This window comes from Bison bison, unplaced genomic scaffold, assembly GCF_000754665.1.
Source record: "Bison bison bison isolate TAMUID 2011002044 unplaced genomic scaffold, Bison_UMD1.0 scf7180017864065, whole genome shotgun sequence".
NCBI classification, from domain to species: domain Eukaryota; kingdom Metazoa; phylum Chordata; class Mammalia; order Artiodactyla; family Bovidae; genus Bison; species Bison bison.
The window spans coordinates 1,347,209-1,355,732 of record NW_011494637.1 but is presented as its reverse complement, the minus strand read 5'-3'; the positions used below and the strand labels follow the sequence as shown (position 1 = coordinate 1,355,732).

The following is an 8,524-nucleotide window of genomic DNA, read 5'->3' as shown; positions in this document are numbered from 1 at the left end:
CTGAGCTAGGTTGCTCATAGCTTTTCTTCCAAGGAGCAAGCATATTTTAATTTCATGGCTGCAGTCACTATCTGCAATGATTTTGGAGCCCTAAAAAATCAAGTCTGTCACTGTGTCCCTTGTTTCCCCATATATTTGCCATGAAGTGATGGGACCGGATAGCAGGATCTTAGTTTTCTGTATGTTGAGTTGTAAGCCAACTTTTTCACTATCCTCAAGAGGCTCTTTAGTTCTTCTTTACTTTCTGCCAGAAGGGTGGTGTCATCTGTGTATCTAAGGTTATTAATATTTCTCCAAGAAATCTTGATTCCAGCTTGAGCTTCATCCAGCCAGGCATTTCTCAGTATGTACTCTGCATATTAGTTAAATAAGCAGGTTGCCAATATGCCTTGACATATTGTCTTTCCTAATTTGGAACCAGTGGTCTGTTCCATGTCCAGCTCTAACTGTTACTTCTTGACTTGCATACAAATTTATCAGGAGGCAGCCAGGTAGGGTGGTCTGATATTCCCATCTCTTAAAGAATTTCCCAAGTTTGTTGTGGCCCACACAGTGAAAGACTTTGGTGTAGTCAGTAAGCAGAAGTAGATATTTTTCTGGAACTCTCTTGCTTTTTCGATGATCCAGCGGGTTTTGGCAATTTGATCTCTGGTTCCTCTGCATTTTCTAAATCTGGCTTGAACACACAGAAGCCAAGGCTGTTGAAGCCTGGCTTGGAGAATTGTGAGCGTTACTTTGCTAGCGTGTGAGATGAGGGCAATGGTGCGGTAGTTTGCACGTTCTTTGGCATTGCCTTTCTTTGGGATTGGAATGAAAACTGACCTTTTCCGGTCCTGTGGGCACTGCTGAGTTTTCCAACTTTGCTGGCATACTGAGTGCAGCACTTTCACAGCATCATCTTTTAGGATTTGCAATAGCTCAGCTGGAATTCCATCACCTCAGTAGCTTTGTTCAACAGCACAGAGTCCACTGGCTTTGTTGGACAGCACAGGCCTGGAATAAATTAGGCTCCTCCCCTTCCCTGCTGGAGAAGCATAAGTCAATTTCTTTTCCCTGGCTCTCTTATTAAAAATATCAAATAGTTTACATTTAAAAATAACATATGCTAATTAAATGACATTTGTTAAGTATGAGAAAAAAATAAAAGGTATTCTCATCGCCCCAATAAAACTGTTGTTCAAGTTTTTAGTGATAGTGATTTCTTAACAGTGCATTTGATTATATGAGTCATTTTTATTGTAACTGTAATGATGTTCTTTGTACATTTCTATATTTCATTTAAATTCGTTAGGTATTACTGGGTTCATACGTTGTGTTTGCAAGGAGATTTTAATACCCGTATAATGATCCACCAAGTGAACTGAGTACATCGTATTTTTACTTCTTGTTGTCATATAGCTGGGATGTTTTCAATATGTTGCATATTATATACAACAGTATATTATATACAGCATATTGTATACAGCAGTATATATAACACCGCTATTGTGCATCTTTCTGTATGAACCTTTCTCCAAGTTTAGAATTAGTTTTTGAGAACATCTCGTTGACTCAGAGAAATGAGATTTACTGGATCAAAGGGAATGAACAGCTTACAGCTGATAAACATGTGTAGTCAGATTCTTTGTCTATAATGTTGTCACATATAAGAATGCACTCAAGACCAACAGTGGACATCCAGTATAGCTTTAAGTTTTCTTCATGACAATTTTATATCATCATCAAATTTTCCAAGTTATATTTATCATATTACTTAAAGATTCAGAAGTCTTACAAGAGAATCTGTGCTTGGTAAATGTCTGCATATTTTGCTGGTGTATTACTCTATGGGCCTCCCAGTAAAGTGGCTGGGAAGTAAAGAATCCCAGTGGTGGCTTAGACAGTAAAGAATCTGCCTGCAGTGCAGGAGACCTGGAATCCAGATCTTCAATCCCTCGGTCAGGAAGATCTCCTGGAGGAGGAAATGACAGCCCACTCCAGTATTCTTGCCTGTAGAATTCCATGAACAGAGGAGCCTGGTGGGCTACCACCCATGAGGTTGCAAAGAGTTGGACACAACTGAGTGACTAACACTTACATATTACTTTATCTTCTGCTTTATTATTTTTTGATAGAAGAAAAGGAAATAAGAGTCTTAAGTGCTGTTAAGCAAAGAGGACTCTTCCTTGCTATTTTTAGAGTTGTTCAAAAAACCTGTGAAGCTGAGAGGCTGAATAAGAGATCTCCTGTATTTTGCCTGTTTTTTGTAATAACTTTTTATTGTATTTGTCTTTGTCTCTTATGCTTTTGAATAGTATCTACTTGAATGTGAGGCTGGAATATAGTAGTACCTTTTTCAATATTTATCACATTGTGGCTGCTGTGAAAACAATAATAAAGACAATTTAGAAAACTGTTTATATTAAAAATCTCCTGTTGTGCACTGTTAAAAAAATATTTCAGACATAGTGGTCAGAAAATGATGCACTGAAGATTGCTTTAAACAAAGCCAATGGATGTAAACCTGAATTTATGAGAAGAAAAAGAAGTGGTTGTTTATGCTGTTAAAAGATTGCCAGTTTATTACCTATACTAGTGAACTTATATTTCAGTTTTTTTAAAAAATGTGTTATAAGCCTTTATGATATTGTCTTTTGTAGTAAGTGAATCTATTGAAATAAACATTTTCCTGAAATACCCTAAGACTAGAAACAGATCTGGTGGTACCTCTAAAAGATAAGCTCCTTACATCTCTCTTATCGATTTATCAAGGTTGCTCTATTGAGTTATAATGGCAGTGGGAATCAAATTTTGCATTTGCTAGCTAGCTTAGATTTGTATGTCAATAATCTTGATGTAACAACATATATGTGTCCATATACTTAATATTATTTGAAGAAGAAAAGAGAAAGGTGTTGCATTTGATAATTTGGGGAAATAAGAAAAAACTATTTTAATGTGAAAGGCAATAGGATCCAAAGAGAGAAAGAAAACCCTACATGGTAGTGATGAACGTGAAAGTGTTGTTAGTCACTCTGTCATGTCCGAGTCTTTGCAACCCCATGGACTGTAGCCTGCCAGGTTCCTCTGTCCATGTGATTTCCCAGGCCAGAATACTGGAGTGAGTTGCCATTCCCTACTCCAGTGAAAAAGAAATATACTCAAACAGTGATTAGGGAAGGCACCATAACGAAGAATTTCAAATGTAGACCCTCCAAGTGCTGAGCTCCAGTCCTTAACCCATGGCTTCAACCTTACTAGCATATCCTACTTCAGAATAATCAATTTTGAGGCTTCATGGGTCAGAGGCAAAGTAGGCAGTATACCCAAGGAGTGTCTTACACACCATAGTTTTTGATTGCTGGATGTTGACAGTGGGGCAAAGTATTTGCCCTTTTGAAAAAGGGTAGTAATATCAAATAAATATCAGTCGAGATTTGTCCTAAAACTGTCTTTTGGGATAGTTGAGACAAAATGCTACAGCTTCATCGGTGATGTGGTTACTTAACCTCTGTCAGGGGAGGTATTCTTTAAAATAGCCTTCTTGATTCCAGTAAACTTTTCTTTTTACTTTGTGTTACATGTGGCTTTTAAAAAATATACTTTGGAGATTATTTAATTTAAACCTGTAAAAGTAGCTTTTCAAATCAGCATGTGTTACAATTGCTGGGTTTTTCTGTAACCTGGCTACACTGAGGACATGAAGGTGCATTGCAAGCTTTTGATTTAGTCTTTAGATTTAAACTTAGGTCTCAAATCTACTTTATGGGTGTACATTTTTAGACATATCATTTGTGCCACTGTCTGATAATGTGGATACCATCTACAAGTAGAAGGGTTAGATCAGACGATCTGTAAGATCACTATCAGGTACAAAATAGTTATGACTTCAATCCGTACCACACAACATATACAAAAACTAACTAAAAATGTATCATAGATCTATCTGTAAAGCTTGCAATGGTAAAATCTCGGAGAACATAGAAAACACTCAATGACCTTGAAATAGGCAAAGGTTTCTTAGATTCAACACCAAGAGCATGATCCATAAACAGGTTTTCATCAACACAAAGGACTTCTCTTCTTTAAGAAACACTGTTAAGAGAATGCAAAAACAAGGCAAACTTGGGGAAAAGTTGCTTGCAAACCATCTTTCAGGGAGAGGAGTTGTATTTAGAATAGAGCGTTCCCACAACTCGATAAATAAAAAAACAATCCAGTGAAACATACACAAATGATTTAGACAAATGCTTCACCAGATGATGTATGTGTATACATACATACATATATATGGTAAATGAGTACATGAAAGACGCTCAACATTATTACTGTTAGAGAAATGCAGATTTAAGCCACAGTGAGATGCCATTCTATATCTGTTAGAATGCATAAAGTTAAAAAGACTGGTTATACCCAGCGTTGGGGAGGACGTGGAACAAACAGCAGTCTCTTGCATGTACACCACAGGAGGCAATGGAAAAATGCAGGAGTGGCCACGGGAAAACCGCTGTGGAGTAGTGATTTGGCCGATTCTTGAAGAGCTAAGTGTGGAACCACTGCGTGACTCAGCCGTTCCACTCCTGGACATTTACCTGAGATAAACAACAGCGAGTGTCCATACAGAGACTCCTACACAAATGCTGTGGCAACTTTATGTGCAGTGGCCAAAAGCTGAAAATAATCCATCAGCAGGTAAATGGCTAAGGACATTTTGGTATGTCTATGCAATTGAGTACTGTTCAATAATAAGAAGAAGTGAAGTATTTATGCAACAACATGAATGATTTCCAAAATCATTACATGGAAGGAAAGGAATCAGACAAAAGAAAGTATAGACTGTATCGTTTTATTTGTAAGAATTCCCGCAATTACAAAATTCTCTAGAGACAGAGGACAGCTGAGTGATGCCTAGGGATGAGGGTGGGAAGGCAAGAGTTAGTCTGGAAGGGGCAGGAGGGAGGAGTTAGGAAGTAGCAGGAAGAATCTTCTGGGGAGATTCACTCGTTAGGTCGGCAGTGGTAATAGGTTCATGGGTGCATGCGTGTGTTAGTCACTTGGTCGTGTCCGACCTCTTTGAGACTCCTTGGACTGCAGCCCGCCAAGCTCCTCTGTCCATGGGGTTCTCCAGGCAAGAATACTGGAGTGAGTTGCCATGCCCTTCTCTAAGGGATCTTCCCGACCCAGGGCTCGAACCCTGGTCTCCTGCATTGTAGGCAGATTCTTCACTGTATGGGCATCCATAGGCCCATACATATCAAGTTGTAAAATTTTATAGTATGCCAGTTATACCTGTCAATAAAGCTTTTTAAAAATGTATTACTTTTAATTTTTTATTTTTACCTAGATAAGCCTTTAAAAAAAATTTTTTTTCAAAGAAATCTGCAAGCTGGACAATACTTTCTAAATCGCTGCAGGCACAGATGTGGATCTGCTTGACAGCTGCATTTCACACTCTGGATCGCTACCCTGGCTTTCTAGTTTGAATCAGTCACTAAGAGTCTGTTTCTGTCCTTGAACTGTCCTTCTCCCGCTGACTTTCCTTTTAAGCTTCTGCACCTCTCCTCTTTGAGCCCCACCTTCTTTTGGTGACGCTGCTCACCTCCATGCGCTCCTGTGGCTGCCGCACATCCTGTTTTGTCTCCTCCACCCGTGGTCAGATTGTGGGGTTGGCTTTAGGCTTTCCAGCATTTCTTCTAGCACATCCTACAGCATCTTTTTATTGGGTGATTCTTTGACACTACATGTGCTGTGTGTTAGACACCATGGAGAGAGAAATTACACATCTACCTCACAGTCTGCCTGTCAGAAACTTTTTGCCTTAGTCACAGCTCAAAAAATATTAAGCACAGTCGCCTCCTCTTGTTCCTCTTCATCTGTTTACCAGGAGACCAGTCCTCCACAGGAAAGGAGGACTTCATCACCTCACTGCCCATCCCCTTTCTGCCTTGATTCCTAGGCACTTCTTGTGGGAGCTTCAGACCTTACATTATTGACCTGTCAAAATCCTGGCCAGACGTTTCTACTGCTGCAGTCTGATTTATTATGCCTTTCTCAGAACTGACATCTTAGAAATCTTAAACTTGGCAGGCCCACTCCCTGACAATAAAGTTTTATTTTTTTACCTCCACTATTTCTTCATTTCCAGTAAGCCAGATATCAAAATTCATCCAGACATCTGTTCTCCAGAGCTGTTGCTATCATCACAATCAAATAATCCTTCTTGACACATCCCCTTCTAAAGGCTTCATTTCATTATGGCCAAGGGTGTCTTCTTTGATCCTTCCAGAATTAAACATTCACTGGAACCCACAATTCCCTCATTTCCATAACTTGCAATAAGTGAACACTCTCTTTTGTGTTTCTGTCACTGAAGCTTTCTACTCTATGTATGTAAAGCTCAGACTTCTTCCATCCTCCTCAACCCATCTCAGAGGAAAAACTTTTCTTATATGTTGCTTCATATTAAGTTGTCTCTTTCCCTGCTGATTTGAAAGTCAAGGTTTTTATCATTTCCATAATTGTACATGTGTCTATTGCTGTAGTTTCTAATACAGTAGTCTTTCTGTATATGAGTGGCTACTATATTATTGTGCTTTTATAATACTTTAATATGTGTTAGGTTCTCCTTTCATTATTTCTCTTTTAAAAATAGCTGCTCTCAGATGCTTGTTCCAGATGACTTTAGGACAATATTATTAAGCTTCCCAAAATTATATTGCAGTTTTTTGCTAGAATTGTAATTACAAATTAATTAGAGAATGAATGACTTTAACCAAATTATTTCTCTTATCCTGAAACATAATCTCTTGTCTCTATGATGAACGTGTTTACATTTATCTCTTAATATAGCTTGTACTTTGTTTCTCATCGGTTCTGCCTAGTTATTATTTTACGTATTTTATACTCTTTGTTGATAGTATAAGTGGCATTACTGGGGGTTTCCTCTAACTTTCAGTGCTCTCTGTGTGTGATTTCACCCAGTCCTATGAATTTGATGATCAGCTCTGTGTAGAATGCTTCCAAATCTACAGTCTGACCTACAGTGCCATATTTCTGTTTTTCTTTCCTCACTCCTTTGTGTTGCAGAGATATATCAAATCTCTGTATTTATAAATAAATTCTTGGGCTTCCCTGGTGCTCCAGTGGTTAAGAATCTGCCTTGCAGTGCAATGGACACTGGTTCAGTCCCTGGTCCTGGAGGATCCCACATGTCGGGGAGCACCTAAGCCCATGCACCTCAACTACTGAGTCAGTGCTCCGAAGCCTGTGAGCTGCAGCTAATGAAGCTCACACATGCTAGTCCCTGTGCTCCACAACAGGAGATGCTGCTGCGATGAGGGGCCCTTGCACCGCAACTACCGGTACTCCCTGTTCGCTACAACTAGAGAAAGCCCACGCACAGCAATGAAGACCCACCATGGCCAAAAAAATAAAAATTAGTAAATAAAATCTCAAGTTTTAAAATAAGTAAATTCTTCTTTTTCTGCCACTCCACGCTGCCCTCCCTCTGTATTACCTATCTTAATTTTATCACTGCTCTAGCAAAACAGCATCAACACTGGGAAGCCCCTGTGGTCTGTCTACCAGTTCTTTTGGCTGGGCCTCCGTAGTTTTTCATGTGTCTGTTTCCTTCCTTCCAGCACCACTGTCTGGTCTTGTTCCAGCCTGTGTTGCTTTGTTCTCTGAGTTTGTCAGTGCTTTGGCCTCTGGTCTCTGTTGCCAACTCTAAACCCAATATTCTTTCTAAAACGATCATAATATGTAAGATACTGATGTCATTACTGGCCCAAGATGACTCTCCTTTGCTCCTTACCTGATGAACCCCAAATGGCAAGCCTGCTAGTTAGTGGAGGTGATGGAATTCCAGTGGAGCTATTCCAAATCCTGAAAGATGATGCTGTGAAAGTGCTGCACTCAATATGCCAGCAAATTTGGAAAACTTAGCAGTGGCCACAGGACTGGAAAGGGTCAGTTTTCATTCCAATCCAAAAGAAAGCAATGTCAAAGAATGCTCAAACTACCGCACTAATTGCACTCATCTCACACACTAGTAAAGTAATGCTCAAAATTCTCCAAGCCAGGCTTTAGCAATACGTAAACCGTGAACTTCTTGATGTTCAAGCTGGTTTTAGAAAAGGCAGAGGAACCAGAGATCAAATTGCCAACATCTGCTGGATCATCAAAAAAGCAAGAGAGTTCCAGAAAAATATCTATTTCTGCTTTATTGACTGTGCCAAACTCTTTGACTGTGTGGGTCACCATAAACTGTGGAAAATTCTGAAAGAGATGGGCATACCAGACCACCTGACCTGCCTCTTGAGAAACCTATATGCAGATCAGGAAGCAACAGTTAGAACTGGACATGGAACAACAGACTGGTTCTAAATAGGAAAAGGAGTACGTCAAGGCTGTATATTGTCACCCTGCTTATTAACTTCTATGCAGAGTACATCATGAGAAATGCTGGACTGGAAGAAGCACAAGCTGGAATCAAGATTGCCAGAAGAAATATCAATAACCTCAGATCTGCAGATGACACCACCCT

The 8,524-nt window shown here is 39.5% G+C and overlaps 1 protein-coding gene across 8 annotated transcripts in view; it reads left to right on the top strand.

Annotated features, from left to right (window-relative positions):
* Window positions 1-8,524, top strand: part of PARK2 (parkin RBR E3 ubiquitin protein ligase) — a 1,245,124-nt gene that overhangs the window by 40,275 nt on the left and 1,196,325 nt on the right. Inside the window, exon 1 of one of the 8 annotated variants that reach the window (XM_010836729.1) lies at window positions 3,082-4,671. The exons of the other annotated variants lie outside the window; for them this stretch is intronic. The gene's annotated coding sequence lies outside the window, so the exon portion shown is untranslated. Of the gene's footprint in view, window positions 1-3,081; window positions 4,672-8,524 lie in introns of those variants that run through there. 8 annotated transcript variants of the gene reach the window in all.